This window comes from Piliocolobus tephrosceles, chromosome 2 (genome assembly GCF_002776525.5).
Source record: "Piliocolobus tephrosceles isolate RC106 chromosome 2, ASM277652v3, whole genome shotgun sequence".
NCBI classification, from domain to species: domain Eukaryota; kingdom Metazoa; phylum Chordata; class Mammalia; order Primates; family Cercopithecidae; genus Piliocolobus; species Piliocolobus tephrosceles.
Window position 1 is genome coordinate 64,284,377 of NC_045435.1, and position 19,463 is coordinate 64,303,839.

Here is a 19,463-nt window from a genome sequence, read left to right on the forward strand (position 1 = left end):
GTGGACCCACTGATGCCCAATGTGTGAACGAGTACCTGGAGGCCTCACCCCATGATGCTAGCATGGCGAGGGAAAAGAATCTGCCTGCCTTTTCCCCACCCAGGTATGGCAGCTCCTAGTGCCAGTTTCCCAGGATCATGGCCAGGCCCCAGGTCTCTCCATCACAGCTGTGGCTCTGGCTTCTTCCGGGAAGTGAGGTGGGGTCACTCCCCATGGAGCCGCTGCTGCTGCTTCAATGCTCTGTAGGCCTGCACGGCCTGTTCTCTCTCCTCCCCACAATCTGCTGGTGGGCCAGGGAGACAGGGGGACAGGGCACCTCCCCGGCCCCAGGAAGGGAATATCGCTTGGACTCACCAGATCATGGTAATTCCATTACCCTTGCCAGCAACTGTGGGTACATGACTATTATAGCCAGTGGGATTTAATGGGATATCCTCTGGGCGCCTCTGGGAGAGCTGTTCCTCCTAAATAAAAAGACACATGGGCCAGGCACAGTGGCTCATGCCTGTATTTCCAGCACTTTGGGAGTCCGAGGCAGATGGAACACTTGAGGTCAGGGGTTTGAGACCAACCTGGCCAACGTGGTGAAACCCCATCTCTACCAAAAATACAAAAATTAGCTGGGCATGGTGGCACATGCCTGTAATCCCAGCTACTCAGAAGGCTGAGGCAGGAGAATTGCTTGAACCCGGGAGGTGGAGGTTGCAGTGAGTCAATATTGTGTCATTGCATTCCAGCCTGGGTTACATAACAAGACGCAATCCCAAATAAAAAAAAAAAAAACAACCCACGAGGAAGAAAACCCCCATCTCTTCTTCAGACTGATGTTTCTGGGTTCACATGTGATACCTGGAACAGTGGCAGCCTTCAGCCTTTCTGGAATAATGAAGAGGCAAGCCCAAGAACAAAGCCAGGCCTGGCGCGGTGGCTCAAGCCTGTAATCCCAGCACTTTGGGAGGCCGAAACGGGCGGATCACGAGGTCAGGAGATCGAGACCATCCTGGCTAACACGGTGAAACCCCATCTCTACTAAAAATGCAAAAAACTAGCCGGGCGAGGTGGCGGGCGCCTGTAGTCCCAGCTACTGGGGAGGCTGAGGCAGGAGAATGGCGTAAACCCGGGAGGCGGAGCTTGCAGTGAGCTGAGATCCAGCCACTGTACTCCAGCCTGGGCGACAGAGCAAGACTCCGTCTCAAAAAAAAAAAAGAACAAAGCCAACATGATGAGGATGGCAGGACAGAAAGACAGAGAGAGAGGCTAATCCTTATTGAAGTCAGTCATTGACTGAGTTACCCATGGATACTGCCTCCAGACTTGCTTTGATGCCTTATTGCCTAAACTACATTCAGGTGGGTTTACTCATACCATAGCCAAAGCATCTTAGTGATATATATATATATGCTTGTCTTTTCCTAAATCTCTAACAAGGGTAAGGAAGCCTTTTAGGTCAGTGGTTCTCAAAGTGTGGTCCCTGGACCAGCAGTATTGACATCACCTGGAAACTTATTAGAAATGCATATTCTTAGGCCCCATCCAGTTCTCGTTAATCCGAAAGGAGGATTGGGTGCAGCAGCAGTCGTGTTTTCACAAGCATTCCAGGTCACTGTGGTGCATGCTATAGTTCGCCAACCTCTGCTTTATATACTACTCTGTTGTCACACTGACGTTAGAACTGACCACTGGGAGTGAGGACACCACTCATTATTCCTTCCAACTCACCTTTTTCTATCATTGCTTCATTTGATTCTGCTATCCCTAAAACAAACAAAAGAAAAAAAAAAAAAAAAAAAAAAAACAAGAAAAAGAAAAAAAAAAGGGAGAGAAAGAGACAGAAAGGATTTGAAAACTGTTGGCCAAATAAACTTTTTGCTTTGAGTTTCAATCTGCTGACTCTGGGTCATCAGCTCTTTCCAAATAAGACTTTGGGTGTCTGCAGAAACCTGTAGTAGCTAGAATGTGGTGGACATTTCCAAAATATTTAGAACACTAATAATCACTGTTATCAATAATGCTCCATAGGGATCTCCCTTGAGCTATTGGAAGTGAAGTTAGCAACGAACTTAGAGAGGTGTGCACTGCTTGGGGTGAGCAAAGATAATTTGGAGGGGCAGAGGAGCCCTGAGAATAATGTTAGAAAAAAAAAGGAATGAAAAACTTGCTGCAAAAAGGAGAAAAGAAGGAAAGAAAGGAAAGAAAAAGAAAATGATTCTCATCAGGGAAGCTGGTAAAGATGGATTTGTTTTCCAGGACTCAATACATTTAGACAAAGGAGCCCAGAGAGGAGATCCAGGTTTGGGGGTGGTTTGAGCAAGGTGTCCAGGAGGGAAGGTAGGGCCATGTCTGGACACCTGGGCAGCCATGAATAACGGAGAGAACAGGCCGTGGGAATAATGCTGTGCGGGAGGAAGAATGCCTCCACAGGATTGGACTCTGGCACCACCCCCTACTAACTTTGGTCTTAGGCAGCTTCCCGAGCTTCTCTAAGCCTCAGTTTCCTCAACGGCCAATGGGCTCAGTGATTCTTATCTCACAGCTTGTTGGAAGGTTTACATAAATCAACCTACTATGATCTGAACTGCATACCCCCCAAATTAGTATGTTGACACACTAACCCCCAGTGTGACAAATTTGGAGATAAGACTCTCAGGAGGTAATTAAGGCTAGATGAGGTCATGGGAGAGGAGCCCCCATGATAGGATTGGTGGCTTTATAAGAAGATGGAAAAACAGAGAGAGAAAGAGAGAGAGAGTTATCTCTCTTTACCATACAAGGACACCACAAGAAGGCAGCAGTCTACAAGCCAGGAAAAGGGCCTTCACCAGAACCGGAATCAACCAGCACCTTGATATTGAACTTCCAGCCTCCAGAACTGTGAGAAAATAAATGCGTGTTGTTTAAACCACCCAGACTGTGGTATTCTGTTTTGGCAACCTGAGCTGACTAATACACAAGGTATATTAAGGACCTTGCTTAGTGCTTGGCTCATTCTAAATGCTCAATAAATAAATAAGATTCATAACAATGAATACATTAATAAGCAATAAGTTAGGAAAATGAGATTGCCAAGGTCTTTGAATGGCTAAACTGAGTATGTAATTTCTGGACCATGGGGAGTTTCTGAACAGGAAACAAAAAGAGGAAGAATATGTGTGCATAGCTCTGAGGTCTGTGACAACAGGGCATTACATAAGGCAGGATTCAGCAAACGTGAGGGTGCGTCAGGATCACTTGGAGGGCTTGCGAAAATATAGGTTGCTGCTGCCTCTACTTTCTCTTTCACATTCAGCAGGTCTGGGATGGGGTTCAAGAATCTGCATTTCAGGTAAGTTCCCAGGAGATGCTGATGCTGCTTGTCTAGGGACAAGACTTTAAAAGAGGGAGGAAGAAAGATAGAGAAAAAACAGACAGAGAGATTAGCATGACTTTTGGTCTGGAATGGCAGCAGAATGCTTGCTCTGTAGACATTCAATCCACACTGTGATGGATGACGGAGAACGGAGGTGGTGCCTGGAGCTGCCAAAAGTAATTGCTTCAAGCATGGCATGCAATTATGGCATTGGTTTTTAGGTTTTGTTTTACTTTAAGGGTAAACCACTATAATTAGAAAACTTGCAAAATCCTGACTTACAAAGTGAGCAGATTTTCAAATCAGAGAAACATAGTTTCCATGCCTTCTCCAAGTTGTGGATCACTGCTCAGAGATGACTATTTGGGGCCAGTTGCTAAGACTGATACTAGCTGCAAGGTAATATCATACACAGTGCTGGTAAGATCAGCTCTATCTGCAGGCCCATTGGGATGTTTGGTTGAATGTATGATGGTAGGAGTGAGATGGTCTGGTTTTTTTTCTGATTTTTCTTAGGACCCTGAGATGAACATTTGTGGTTTCTTCCACTCAGCACTCATGTCTTTATATTTGTACCTACACTCTCCCTTCATCTTTCTTTGGGAAAATGCTTGTCACTGCCACCTTCTCCTCCTCCTCCTCCTCCTTCTTCTTCCTTTTTCTTCTTCCTCTTCCTCTTCCTCCTCCTCCTCCTCCTCTTCCTCTTCTTCTTGTTCTTCTTCTTCTTCCTCTTCTGCTTTTTAGACAGAGTTTCACACCATTGCCTAGGCTGGAGTGCAGTACTGTGATCTCAGCTCACTACAACCCCCACATCCGGGGTTCAAGTGATTCTCCTGCCTCAGCCTCCTGAGTAGCTGGGATTATAGGCACATATCACCACACCCAGCTAACTTTTGTATTTTTAGTAGAGACAGGGTCTTGCCTTGTTGGCCCTCAAACTCCTGACTCCAGGAGATCTGCCCACCTTGGCCTCCCAAAGTGTTGGGATTACAGGCGTGAGCCACCACGCCTGGCACACTGCATACTACTATATGGTGTCTGTCAGGCTGCTAAACTCCTCAGTCTTCCCATAAGCCACAATGGTGGGCATGAGATCGAGGTCTGGCCAACCCTAGTGTCTTCTCCCTTCAGCTCCTGTGACTGGGCTGAGGAAGCTTGTGACCAGACCAGCCTATCAGAATCCTTGTCTGGGATTCATCTGTAAACCAAAAATAAAATTCTAAGCCTCCCAACCATCTTGATGGACCCCATCTCTTGGCCAATGCCAAAGTTAACCAGAAAAACTAGTTTCAGGCCATCATGGGAAGAGGGAGTCAGACCTGCTTCACCCTACCCTCTTTCCCTTTTGGAATTCAGGCTCACCTGACCAGCATTAACATCAACTCAACCTTAAGACTGATAGAACAGATGTTTTAAGTCTGATAAGAAACATTAACAATCTATTCTCTCTGCAGCCTGCTACCTGGAGGCTTCATCTACATGATAAAACCTTGGTCTCTACAATGCCTTATCACAACCCAGACATTCCTTCCTATTGAGTCCAAGTCTTTAGATAATAACTCTTTCAACCAATTGCCAATCAGAAAATCTCTGAATCTGCCTATGACCTGTGAGCCTCCCACTTCCAGTTGTCCTGCCATTCCAGACCGAACCAATATACATCTTATATGTATTGATTGATGTCTTACATCTCCGTAAAATGTAGAAAACCAAGTTGTAGCTCAACCATCTTGGGCACATGTTCTCAGGATCTCCTGAGAGTTGTGTCACAGGCCATTGGTCACTCATGTTTGGCTAGAATAAATCTCTTCAAATATTTTACAGAATTTGACTCTTTTTATTGACACATCTATGGGTGCCAGAAGAGAGAAATCACTGTTTCCTCAGATGACCCTAAGATGTGATGATGTGAGTGAAGCATGCAGTTCACCCAACCCTAAAATGAATGGAGTCCTCTTGTAAGAGGGAATCAGCCCCAACCTACAGAGAAAAGAGAAGCTAAGACTGGGCAGAGGAGGGAGAAAGGGGGAAAGGAAGGAAAAAGAGAGGGGGAGGGAGGAAGGGACAGTGGAAAAGAGGAAGGGAGGGGGAGGGAAAAGAGATCCTTGTCATTCGATTCACTAGCATCCCAAGGCCAATACCACATGCAAATTTTCACTCGCATGAGTCAAAAAAAACTTCCCCATTTTACTTAAGCTTTGAGTTGGTTTCTGGCGCTTTTAACTAAAAAGGTCTGAATAATAAAGTTCATCAATCCACTTATGACATCTAACTTCTAGAATTCAGGTTGTGCTGGGAAATTGCTAATTCAACACTTAAGTGCCTACATCAGCGTGGGAAGGAGTCCTTTGGAGCTGTCTGAAATTTCAGGGCATTGTCCCCATTGGAAGCTTTGAACATTACACTTGGAAATGCTAATGAGAAAGAGAGAAAAGAGAGAGGGAGAGAAGACTTAACCAATTTTCAAAAGCCCAAGTCAGTCTTTTTAGAAGAGAAAGAGGAAGGAAAAGTGATGGAAGACACTGGGAGTGTTTTTAGTGGATGAGACAATTAAGGGTCTTCCTTACCAGGTAGTGAGGAAGTTTTCCTAGAAAAAGGACACAAGTGGCTTTTGTATTTGTAGAGGGGACTAACCCTCCTGGGGGTGACCTGTTCAAGGTGAAGTTATATAACCTATACAGTTGACTAAAGTGAATTCATCTCCATGTCCTCAGCAAGAAGAGTGAGAAAGAGGGCTGACAGGGTGTTGGTTCTGCCTATCCTCACCTGCAAGAGGCACGTGAGAACTGAAGCAGTCAGATTTACTTCCTATCTCCCACAGTGGAAGCACCTCACTGTGCTAGTGGGCATTTGAAGGGATTTTCCAAATGCAACTTTAACCATACACAATTTTCATCTGTGTAGAAATTTAGAACCCAACTCCCTAAATAAGATGAGACACGACCATCACAGGCCTCATATTACAAGCCTGTACAGAGGGGGTGTGTGTGTGTGTATGTGTGTGTCTCAGAATATATCTGATGGTTATTTGAAGCTCAGTATTAATAAGCTGTATAATAACTGGGTTCTATAGTATTTGAAATCAAAATCACTTTCACATTCCTCTAGTCCTCTGGGCTCTTGTAAATGATAAGTACATCAAAATGCCTTGTGATGGCCTTCTGGGAAAAAAATCCTCTCAGCTCAATTTACCAGGCAACTTTTATCCCATTGAATAAACTCGAGGCTCTAAGGCAGTGACTCTGCCATCAACAACATCTATGAAAGGCTGCACTTTGCGGTTGGTCTGTTTTGTGTGAGGTGGGCGCTTGCTGTTCTACTTGCCCAGTGGTGCTTTTTAATTGGAATGATTTTTATTTGGTCTGATTTCCTGAAATAGAATACATCGCCTGCTTTAGAAACCCCAGATAGTCTATCAATACAGAGAGCAAATTGTCCTGGGGTTCTTGGCTTAGCTGTTTGTTGGGGGAAGACTGCTGGGCAAGGGGTTGGGGGGGGCAGTTGTAGCATATTCAAATCTGATATTGAAACAGTTTGTGTGTGTTTAGGAAGTAACCGCAAATTTGACATGCCACCTCCACCCCAAACCCCAAACTGGTTCCATTCCAATAGGCAGTAGTCTCAAAAACTCTCTCTTAAATCGTTCATTTCTTCCTATTTACAACTCCCAAAGTGAGCTGGTTTTTAAGGGGAAATCAGTTTCTATGAACGTCTAGGGCCCCGAGTGGGTGTTTGCTCTTTATTTGTCCTGCTTTGTTTAAAACAAAGTACACCTCAAGTCAGTAACCAGGCGAGCAAGGGCCTGCGACAGGCATGGTCACCTGAAATCCATTTATGCACAGGGATTGAAGGAGTAATCATATTCTAAATAAGGCTAATCAAGCTTTTTGTGAAAGTGCCAAAACCCACACACAAACGTCACTCTCGGTATGTTCTCATTTCCACGGAGCAAAAGTGAAGGAGAGAAGGCTTATTGGGAAGCTGCCGCTGGCACATAGAATTAAGCAAATGCTGTCCCATAGGTGTGCACAGCAGGCTTCTTTTCAGAGGGAGGATGATGAGGAGGCAATGTAGTTCTTTTGTACTAAGGGACTCAGTGTACTGCGTTCCTCACACTCTAGGTGTGATTTTTCTTTTCTGTCACAATTGAGCCCAGTTTGTACTTCTCCCCTTACTTTTGGTTCACTCTTTTCCTTCATGGTAATCTTGCTGCTTAATGACCCTGGCCCCAAGCTTCCAAGGCAACTTGCCAAGAAGATCAAGGATACTTCTGAAGTCCATAGCTTCTCACTTCCTCTTCCTTTGTCTCTTACCTCTTCTCACTTCTCTCCTCACACCTCCTGCACAATGTCTGAAATATTCACTACCTCCAAGTGGCCCCACTTTTACAACCCACCCAAGTCTGTTATTTGTTTAAAAACTACCACTTATTTGAGTTCTGGCTCTGGGCCAGTCATCAGCAGACATTTTCTGCAAAGAGCTAGATAGTAAAGAGTCTCAGCTTGTGAGCCACACTGTCTCTGTTGCAACCCTTCTCTCTGTTACATTATGTAAATAGCCATCAACAATACGTAAATGAACAGGTAGGTGTGTCTGTGTTGCAATAAAACTTCATTTACAAAAAGAGGCAATAGGCTTGATTTGGCCTGATGTTCAAATGGAGTGAGTCCATGTGACATACACAGGAAACTCACAAGGCTTTTAAGAATGGTATGTCCCCCAAAACACTGCCAGCTTGACCTGAAAGGGACAGAGAAAAGAGAATGAAAGAAGGCTGTCAGATCCCCAAAATTCTACAGACAGGAAACAGGCAGATGAAACTACAGCTGCAAACAAGTATTACCCTTCATGAAAGAGGAAAGATGGCTGTGAGAGCAGACCTTATAGGCTCAGAAGGCAGAGCCGAGAGTCATGCCTTGAAACCTAATGGAGTTTTTCTGGTTGGATTTAGAAAATGTTTGGGACCAGAGACTCCTTGTTTCTTTCATTCTTCCCTCATTTTGAATGGGAATGTCTATAACTGTTAACCTGGTGGAGTGTGTTTCATTTTGTATTTTGGGAGCCGATAATTTGTTTGCTAGCTTCATAGGTCCACAGATAGAGAGAAATTGTGCCACACACTGGACTATACCCAGAGCTTCACCCATGCCTAAATTAGATGATTTATGTGATGAGAAACGAAACTTTTGACCTGATAAGACTTAGATGAGATTTTGGATTCAGGTTGATTGCTGTAATGGGTTGAGAGTTTTGAAGAATGGGGTCAATGCAGTTGAGATAGACATAAAACTTTGGGAACAGACAGCAGATTGTTGCAGGTTGAACCATAGCCTCCAGGCCAGCACAGTGGTTCACACCTGTAATCCCAACACTTTGGTAGCCTGAGGAAAGAGGATCACTTGAACCCAGGAGTTCAAACCAGCCAGGGCAACATAATGAGACACTGTCTTTTTAAATTAAAATAATAAAAATAATAATAATAATGGCCCTCCAAAGATGTCCACATCCTAATCCCTATTACTTTCCACTGTAAAAGGAATTCTGCAGATGTGATTAGGTTGAGGATCTTGAGATGGGGAGGTTATCCTGGTGGGCCCAATGTAATCAGAAGAGTACTTTTGAGAGATAAGCAGAAGCATCAAAATAAGAGAGAAAAATGTAAGGATGGAAGCTAAGGTGAGAGAAAAGAGAAGATGTCACATTTCTGGCTTTGAAGCTGGAAGAAGGGGCCACAGTCAAGGAATGCGGGCAGTCTCTAGAAACTGGACAAAGCAAGGAAGCAGATTTTCCCCTAGAGCCTCCAAAAGGAAGATAGGCTGACACCTTGATTTTAGCCCAGTATTTTGATTCCAGAACTACAGGATAATAAATTTACATTGTTTTAAGCCCACTGTGTTTGTGGCCATTTGTTATAGCAGCAAAGGAGACTAATACAGATTTTGCCAACCACTGATCTAAACATAAACTATGTTAGGGGCTTTCATGCATTACCTTCTCCAGTCCTCACAACACCACTTTGAGGTAGGTATCAACAATATTCCCACTTGCAAGAGAGAAAATGATGCTTGCAGAGATTGATTCAACAGTCTACTTTACTGAATGTCAAAGCCCATGTTTCTGTCATATTGCTCTACTCAGGCAGACTTCCATTTTCCTTATTTCAGAGTGACTCCCCAACCCCCATTAATGTTTATCAGTCCTGGGTCCCAATTTCTTGGAACTTTTTCCTCTGTTCCTATGCCTGTGTTTTTCATTCACTCAGCCTACAGTTTCTGATACCTACCAAGTACCAAGCCTTGGCTTGGGTTCCAAGACAGGTATATAAAAAAGATGCTTATTCCAGGCTGGGAGGGGTGGCTCACACCTGTAATCCTAGCACTTTGAGAGGCTAAGGTAAGTAGATCACTTGAGCTCAAAAGTTTGAGACCAGCCTGGGAAACATGGCAAAATCCCATCTCTATAAAAAATATAAAAATTAGCCAGGCATGGTGGCACATATTTGTAGTCCCAGCTACTCAGGAGGCTGAAGTCGGAAGGATTTCTTGAGTCAGGGAGGTTGAGGTTGCAGTGAGCACTGATCATGCCACTGCACTCCAACCTGGGTGACAGAGCAAGACTCTGATATGTGTGTGTGTGTGTATCTCCTATTCTAGAAGAATCAACATCTCTCTCTCTGGTATTTGGGGATGGGACCTTTGGGAGATAATTAGATTTAGATGAGGTCATGAGCATGGAACCCTCATCACAGGATTTGTGGCTTTATAAGAGGAGGAAGGGTGAGATCTCTCTCTCTCTCTCTCTCTCTGTGTGCTGTCTGAAGACAGAGCAAGAAGGTGTCTATATGCAAGCCAAAAAGAGAGCCCTCATCAGAAAAATGAATCAGTAGGCACCAGATCTTGGATCTCCCAGCCTCCAGAAATGGGAGAAAGAATTGTCTGTTGTTTAAGCTATTCAGTCTATGGTATTCTGTTATTGCAGCTTGAGAAGATGGAGACAATCTGCAAAGCAAAAACAAAACCCTAAAAACAGCACTTGGGCTAGTAGCTGAAACAGGCTTATACATTTGTAATAAGTGGGCTAAGGAGGAGGCAGGACAGCATGGAGTGGTTGACTGACTCTTAGATGGCCTCAAGGATCCTCATCTCCTGGTATGTATGCCCCTGTGATCCCACTGTGTGACAGTGGGTTGGCCAAGCAACTTGCTTTTAACCAATAGAATATAGCAAAGGTGATAACATATCACTTGCATGATTATGTTACATAAAATGGCAATGTCCATATTGCTAACAGTCTCTCTCCTTTGCTAGACATAATGAAGCAAATTGCCATGTTGTGAGCTATTCTACAGTGAGGCTTATCTGGCAAGGAACTGAGAGTGACCTCCAACTGACAGCAAGTAGGGACCTGAGGCTCTGTCTGACAACCTAAAAACAACTGGATTCTGCCAACAGCCATGTGAACTGGAAAGTAGCTCTTTCCCCAGCCGAGCATTCAAATGAGACCTCAGTCCTGGCCAAAACCTTCATTGTAGTTATTCATAGGACCTCCTAAGTTGTGCCCAGGTTCTTTACCTACAGATACAGTGAGAAAACAAATGTATGCTCTTTTAAGCTGCTAAGTTGTGATAATTTGTTATACTGCAATAAATAACAAATGTAAGTTGAGAGCATGGGTTTAGACTCATTGGACATACATTGTGGTTCAAATTTTGCCTTGACTACTCCTGTATTCTTGGGCATGCCACTCAGAGGCTTAGTTTTCTTATGTGCAAAATAAGACAATACCAGAGCCTACCACATCACAAGTATTCAATTATTGCTATCTGTTATTATTTTTTAAGAGCTAAGGACTCAAAGAAGAGGGAAATTTAATTTTCTCTGAAATCAGAGCAAAATAATTAAAACTAACACTTGTATTGGGCTCTCAGATTTACAAAGGCTCACACAGGAATTACTGAGTTTAATCCTTACTGCGGTGTTTCCTGACTATGGGCAATTTTGTTTCCCAGGGAATATTTGGAGATGTTTTTGATTGTCACAACTGGTAGAAGGTGCTACTGGCATCTAGTAACTGGAGAATAGAGATGCCGATAAACATCTTGCAATGCACAGGGTACTCCCCCTACACACACACACACACACACACACACACACACACACACACACAGAATTATCTAACCAGAATGTTGATAGTGCTGAGGTTGAGAAACTGTGCCTTAGTTATCTTATGAGGGAGTGTGTGCTTATCATGCATGGCTCCTAGATGAGAAAACTGAAGCTAAGAAAGGTTGAATTATAGAATGTTGGGGTGGGGGATCAAGTAGGTGGTAGGTAGCAGGGCTGTAGAAGGCTTTGCCGGCAGGCCCCAAATGCATTGCTTTTTCTTCACCCCAACTTGACCTAGTAAGCCTGTCTAGAGGCCCACTGATTTCAGCCCAGAGGCAATGAACAGAACGTGTCATCCTACAGGAGTAATGGTGAAGGCTTAAGGCACTGGGCCAGGTCAGGACAGAATTTGTTCAGGAGCAGATATATTCAATCCCACTTGGTAGAAGGGTGAAAGTAGAGGGGAGGGGCCTATTCCATCAGAATCCAGAGACATTCCTGCCTATGTAAAAATTCTGTATTCTTATATAGAGATATCTTGATATTCTTTTTCAAATCTTGAGATTTCGAGCTAACGAAGACATTCATTCAACCAACATTTTTTATTATTGTTTCTGCTTAGACTGATATCATTAAGACCTTCCATGGTGCTGGCATTTTACAGTTCCAACGATTGTTCCCCAATAGTAACCCATGTAAACCTCTCAGTAGATAGTTGTGTTCCCATTTGACAGATGAGGAAACTGCGTCTTGGAGAGGAATGTAATTATATATCAAAGGACACACAGTTTTCAAAGGGCAGAGCTGGGTTCCAAACCCAGGCTTTTAACATCAAGTCCACATTAACTTCCACGCTAGCACTGAGCTCCCTATAATGGAGTTTGGGGTATTTGCAGGAAGGGGGTGTAAAGCATTTCCTATTTTCAAGGAATTTGCTATTTAAAGGAGGAGACAACTATAGTAGGTGAGTAAAATTAAAAGGAGAGTGAAAACACATACTTAAAATGGTTTCAAACCACACACTCCTGGGAGCACGGGGAAGAGAACAAAAAAAATGTTTCTCAGGGGTGGGGCTGAGGGAAAAGGAGCTGGAAAGTCTTTAGGGAAGAGGTGACACTTGAGCTGAGGCTTAAATTACAGGCAGAACAAAAAGCCAATGCCCCAAATCAAACAATAGATTCACTTGTTAAAAGTGATTTCTGCCTCCAGATGCTAAAAGAAAAAAATTCCTAATTCCATTCTGGACTTCATGCAGGTTCTTATTATTGCTCCTTTTTCTCCTTGCATGATTCTACAGCCAGGCAGCCTGAGTTCTATGTGCTTCTGATCAGGGCTGAAGATTTGCTGCATTTGACTTGTCTTGTGATTTATTTTGTGGTGTGATTATACTAAGTTTATGAGACAAGAATCTTATCACCACTATCAGCACTTTTGTTTTTCCATTTTCTGTTCATTTTTACAAAATAGTAAGAGAAATGACCTCCTAAAATAGTCAAATAATCACACAAACCAACACTTTCCTGGGCAGACAGCAACAGCAATGTGAGAAAGGGAACCCTTAGCCAATAGACCACACACTTGGATGCTATCGTTTGAAGCACTGATTCAACTGTTGAAAAACAGAAACCCAATTTCTACATGTGGAGGGTGATTTGGGCCTCTCAAGACAGAAAGCATAACTGTACAGGTGACATAATATATTCATTTATTAATTCACTTAATAAATATCTACTAAAGACCTATTCATTTCCAGACACTGTTTCAGGAAATGGGATATAGCCATAAAATGGACATATAAGGTCCCCATCCTCATGGAACCTCTAGACTAGATGGGGAGATGGACAATATATAAGTAAGCATATCAAGAAGTAAGGTAAGTTCAGTCGGGGCATGGTGGCTCACGCCTGTAATCCCAGCACTTTGAGAGGCTGAGACGGGTGGATCACTTAAGGCCAGGAGTTCAAGACCAGCCTGGCCAACATAGTGAAACCCCTTCCTCTACCAAAAATACAAAAAATTAGCCAGGTGTGGTGACACACGCCTGTAATCTCAGCTACTTGGTAGGCTGAGGCGTGAGAATTGCTTGAACCCAGGAGGCAGAGGTTGCAGTGAGCTGAGATCATGCCACTGCACTCCACCCTGGGTGGCAGAGTGAGACTCTGTCTCAATAATAATAATAATAATAATAATAATATAAGTTAAAATTGTGATAAATACTAAGTAGGGTCATCAGATCAAATACAGCAGCAGTCCCCAAACTTTTTGGCACCAGGGAGCAGTTTTGTGGAAGACAATTTTTCCACAGACCAAGGGTGGGGGCCCTGGGGGGGATGGTTTTGGGATCATTCAAGTGCATTACAGTTATTGTGCACTTTATTTCTATTATTATTACATTGTACATTCTACAACTCACCATAATGTGAATCAGTGGCAGCCCTAAGCTTGTTTTCCTGCAACTAGACAGTCCCATCTGAGGTGATGGGAGAGTGACAGATCATCAGGCATTAGATTCTCATAAGGAACTTGCAACCTAGATCCCTCACATTCGCAGTTCTCAATAGGGTTCGCACTCCTATGAGAATCTAATGCTGCTGCTGATCTGACAGGAGGCAGAGCTCAGGTGATAATGTGAGCAATGAGGAGTGGCTGCAAACACAGATGGAGCTTTGCTCGCTCACCTGCTGTTCACCTCCTGCTGTGTGACCCAGTTCCTTATGGGGAGTTGGGAACCCCTGAAATACAGGATGTCCAGTTAAATCTGAATTTCAAATAAACATCAAATTTTTTTAGTATGTGTACATCCCAAGTATTGCATGCTAGCTGCAATATTGTATTTTTACTAGCTAACTCAGGCAACCCAAGCACTAAGAAAATAAATGGAGTAACTGGAGTACTATATCACACAGGGCTCCACCACAGAAAAAGAACCAGTGGAATATATTAAGAGATTGATTGCGAAGAATTGTCTCGAGCAGGTATAGGGGCTGGCTAGGCCAGTCTAAAATCTGTAGAACTGGTCAGCAGGAAGGATAGGCTGGAAATCTTGAGCACAACTGAATCTGCTGTTGAAAGACAGAATTTCATCTTCCTCAGAGAAACTTCAATTCTATTTTTAAGACCTTTCAGCTGATTGGGTCAGGTCCACCCAGACTATGGAGAATAATTTTCCTTACTGAAAGATGATGGACTTTAATCATACCCACAAAATACCTTTCCAGCAACACCTAGACTAGTGCTCCATTGAATAACTGGGGGCTATAGCCTAGCCATGCTGACACATACAACTGACTGTCACAGATGGGAAGGGGAGGGGTGCCCACACAGGAAAGGCTTCTCTAAGAGGTGGGGGCATTTGAATTGAGATGTGAACACTGAAACACTGAGCATTAAACTGCCATTCTATGAGCCATGAGGTGAGAATATTCCAGATGGAAAGAAAAGCAGATGGAAAGGCTCTCAGATGGGAAAGAACCTGTCTTATTTTAGGAACAAAAGGGAGGTCAGTGTGTCTGGAGTGGAGTGATCGAGGGGTACAATGGTACCTGATTGAGTGGGAGAGGAGGACAGAAGCTGGGTTGTGCACAGTGATGTACAAAAGTCAAGTTTATAGATCTCCAGGTTACTACTTATAAAAAGACGGGGATGGATAGAGAAAGCAGAGCAGATCTTTGAAGAAGCTTCTACCTGAGTATTTCTGGGTATCAAATTGGTATAAAGGTGTCTATTTGCTTGCTCAAAAGAAGTGCTTAAGGCATGGAACTTAAGAAAGTCTGAACATCACCAAATTGAAATGATCCAGGACTCCATAAAGTCAGACCAACCCTTATTATTAGGTTGGTGTAAAAGTAATTGTAGCTTTTGCCATGAAAAGTAATGGCAAAAAAAAATTATTGTTTCAGAAAAGCAATCTTCTCAATAACTGAAGAATAAGCTTAATAGCTGGGGAATCTCCACGGGACATCTCCAGTCTAGAGGTTTTCCTTAACCAGTCTTTGCATTCCAGAGCGTGTTGAAGGCTAGAGTTGTCAGATGGCAAGCAAATTGTTCACATGAAGCCGCTGAATATGAGTCAACACTTGCTATGTCTTGGAGACTTACAACTTGCTTGAGGAAAGATTGTCACAATTTTCCTCAAACAAACAACAAATCCGTTTTACATATTGATATTGAATTGTAATTCCACAGACAGCTTTGTCTCCTGGGTATTGTAAATATGTTTGTGAGCCCTCAATATTGGTGATGTGCAGAAAACATTATTACCTAGGCCAGCTGGAAATTCCTGATATCAATAACTTTGCAGAATTTGCCTGTTGCCTCCAACTTAAACCAGGAGTCCTCCAAACTGGATAAAAGAACTTCAGGAAAATCACTTATTTTTTCTCAACCTAGGTTTCCCTACACATTAGGGAAAACAAAGAAGATTTTTCAACCCTCTGAGTTATCTTTTGACCCAGAAATTCTGGTTCCATGAGACTTCTGTAGCTAATACTGTAGAGTATCCCCATCGTTGTGTTTCAATTTGGTAACAGGGATCAAGAAATGTTGATCCCTGTTATATGTCACGTGCTAGAGCAATTTTGCTTCCTAAAATCTTCATGATGGAGTCTTCCTGTTCTATCTCCCCACCCCCACTAATAATCAAATAATTATTTATTGTAGCACAAAAAATTACCTCTACAATTTAGTGGCTTAACACAAAAAAATATTTACTATCTCCACAATTTCTGTGGATTAGGAATTTGAGACATAGCTGGGCGCTGGCTTAGGGTCTCTCATGTAGTTGCAGTCAAGATGCCAGCTGGGTCTATGGTCAACTGAAGGTTTGACTGGGGCAGGAGAAGCACATGGCTGTTGGTGGAAGGCCTCAATTTCTCACCATGTGGCCTCTCCATACACTGTTTGGTGTATCCTCATGACATGGCACCTGGCTTTTCCCAGAATGAGTGATGTAAGAAAGAAGAAAGCTTAAATGTGTCTTATGATCTAGTCTTGGAAGTTATACATGCGCAGTCCCATTATATCTATTGGTTAGAAGTAAATCACTAAGTCCAGTCCCACACTCAAGTCGGAGGTGGAAATTAGGAGGACTGCCAAACACTTTTGGACATATTTTATACCACCAAGGTTCTGCTTTGTGTGTGTGCCAGAGAAACTTCACTCCCTAAGATCCTGATGACGCTGTTCTTCCAACTCTGTCTTCCCAACCTCACCCCTACTAGTTAAATAGTATTTAGCCTATAACTTTTCTCTCCTTCTGTCTTGTGTAATTTATTCTGAGCACAATGTGGCCTTGCTTAAGAAAGCCTGAACATCAAAAATACCCCTCTTTTGCTGCTTTCAAGTTTTTAACTCCCTTGGTAGTAATTGGCAAATCTTCCCTTCTCCACCTCTAATTAGTCCATTGCATGAGGATAGGGAAAGTATAAAGTGGAGGTTAAAATAAGATATATTTTTTTCCTTAGCCCCTTGATATGGTTTGGCTGTGTCCCCACCCAAATCTCATCTCAAATTCCGACGTGTTATGGGAAGTGCCCAGTGGGAGGTAATTGAATCATGGGGGGCAAGTCTTTCCTGTGCTGTTCTTGTGATAGTGAATAAGCCTCATGAGACCTGATGGTTTTTAAAAAGGAAAGTTTCCCTCCACAAGCTCTCTTTACTTGCCATCATCCACGTAAGATGTGACTTGCTCTTCCTTGCTTTCTGCCATGATTGTGAGGCCTCCCCAGCCACGTGGAACTGTGAGTCCAATTAAACCTCTTTCTTTTGTAAATTGCCCAGTTTCGGGTATGCCTTTATGAACAATGTGAAAACTGACTAATACACCCCTTTGGACAGATGGACCACTTTATGCACCATTGCATCCTGTGATAGATTGTGCAGAAATATTCCAGAGCCAGGCTGGCCAGAGGATGGCCCTCTCAGATAGCAGCCAGCATATTGATCAGAGGGATTTTGACACACAGAAAGACATCCAGGGATGCATGCACACAGAGAAAAGATCACGTGAGGGCACAGTGAGAAGATGGCCATCTGCAAGCCAAGGAGAGAGGCCCCAATAAATCATATTTGCCGACACCTTGATCTTGAACTTCCGACTTCCAGACTATGAGAAAATAAATTTCTGTTGTTTAAGCCACCCAGTTTGTAGTATTTTTTTATGGAAGCCCTAGCAAGCTAATATAGCTGTCAACGTAAACTCTCAAAAGTAAATTAGATCATGTCACTCCTGTTTAAAAATCCTTGAAGGGCTTCTCACCACACTTAGAATAAAATCTGCACTCTTTAATGTGGGCTACGTCACCTGGCCACTGCTTATCTTTTCAATTCCGTCTACCACTAAGCTTCTCCAGCCCACAGTGCTGCAGTCATAGTGACCTTTCAACAAACCGTCCTGCAGTCATGCCATGTTCTTTTCTTCCTCATGGCCTTGGCATTTGCTGTTCTTTCTGCCTAGAAGCCCTACCTAGTGCTTTTTACCTAGTTGGTACTTAAGTCATTCTTCAAGGTATATTAATAGTTTCAAAATCATCTCCTCAGAGAGATCCTCCAGACCACCTGTGGAGTCTGTTCCCCTCTCCATTAATCTAGGCTGGCCTCAGTGATTCGTTTGAACAGTCACATGCAGCAAAAGTAAAGTATGGAGACTTTCAAGTCTAGATTATATCAAGCTTTGCAGCTTCCACTTTGTCTCTTGGAATACTAACTCTTAGAACCCAACAATCACGCTGTAAAGAAGCTCAAGCAACCACATGGAAAGTATTAAAACCCATGGGTGTCAGGCAGTCCAGGTTGAGTTCTCAGTTCACAACCAGGACCAACTTGCCAGCCATGTGAATGAGCCAGCCCTAGCTGAGCCTCCCTAGCTGACACTCCACGGAGCAGCGATGTTTGTTTTGACTATTAAGTTTTGAAGTGATCTGTTACACAGTAATAGATCATGAGAACACCACTTTATATAACATACTACCCTAATTAACATCTACTGCACCATTGTTTTATTCCCTTCATAGCACCTGCCACAATCTAAAATTACCGCATTTATTTAACTTCCTTATTTCCTATTTCCCACCACCACTAGAATATAAACTCTACGAAGGCAGGCAACCTGGCTTTGTTATTCATCACTAAATCCATAATAGAGTAGATGCTCAATACATACTGAATGAATGAATAAATGAAGGGGTGAAATAGTGAATTAATGAACTGACTTCAAGCCCTTGATTCAGAATGATAAGGAAAGGGGCCTCTTCTGCCTAGTTAAGTCAGTACAGTTGACAAAATATTGAATAAATGATGTCCTGAGCCTCCTTGGTTTGCACTGGGCTCTTCATTCTTCTGCAGTGAACACTCTTTCCCCTATAGTCACATTCACTTGGCTTGGAATTTGAGATCCATCCAGTGAGGAACAGTTCACTCCAATAAAAGAATCTTGTTTCTGAAGAGTTATGAATGAATAAATGCCTGGAGCTCCGTGGCACTGTGGAAAACCAATGAACCTGCTGCCTCATTCTCTTTTAAAGGGATGTGCCATGTTTGCATTTTCATCAGAACTTCAATTTTACCCTTTCTATCTCTTACCTTTTCTTTCCCTCTTTTCTCTCTCTCTCTTCCTTTGAATGCATAGAATAGAATGCATAGAATAAAAGATTAAAAGGCCTTGGAGTGTATGGAATGTATTCACAGGGTGATATTAATATCAACATTCTAGAAAGAAAACTGACCCAAATTCAGACCCATCTAGACTGATTTTGGCAAAATGAGGTGTCAACCTTTGAAACTGTCAAATCCTCCCATCCTATGGGATTTCTCAACCACTGACAAGACACATATTTCTCCCATCCTTGCTCTGCAATGTCCCTTCTAAAATTAGATAGATAGATAGATAGATAGATAGATAGATAGATAGATAGATAGATTGATAGATAGATAGATGATAGATAGATAATAAATAGATGATAGATAATTGATAGATAGATAGATAGATAGATAGATAGATAGATAGATAGATAGAT

The 19,463-nt window shown here is 42.9% G+C and overlaps 1 long non-coding RNA gene across 11 annotated transcripts in view; it reads left to right on the forward strand.

The window, feature by feature from the left end:
• Nucleotides 1–1,160: 1,160 nt before the first annotated feature.
• The window catches only part of LOC111533110, a 130,276-nt gene continuing 111,973 nt past the window's right edge, over nt 1,161–19,463 (forward strand). For 6 of the 11 annotated variants that reach the window (XR_002728752.2, XR_002728759.2, XR_002728746.2 and 3 more), the window contains exons 1-2: nt 1,162–3,322; nt 10,325–10,494. This is a non-coding gene — a long non-coding RNA (uncharacterized LOC111533110). Of the gene's footprint in view, nt 3,323–10,324; nt 10,495–19,463 lie in introns of all 11 variants that reach the window. The other 5 variants (XR_002728764.3, XR_002728766.3, XR_002728750.2 and 2 more) reach the window with 4 other exon arrangements.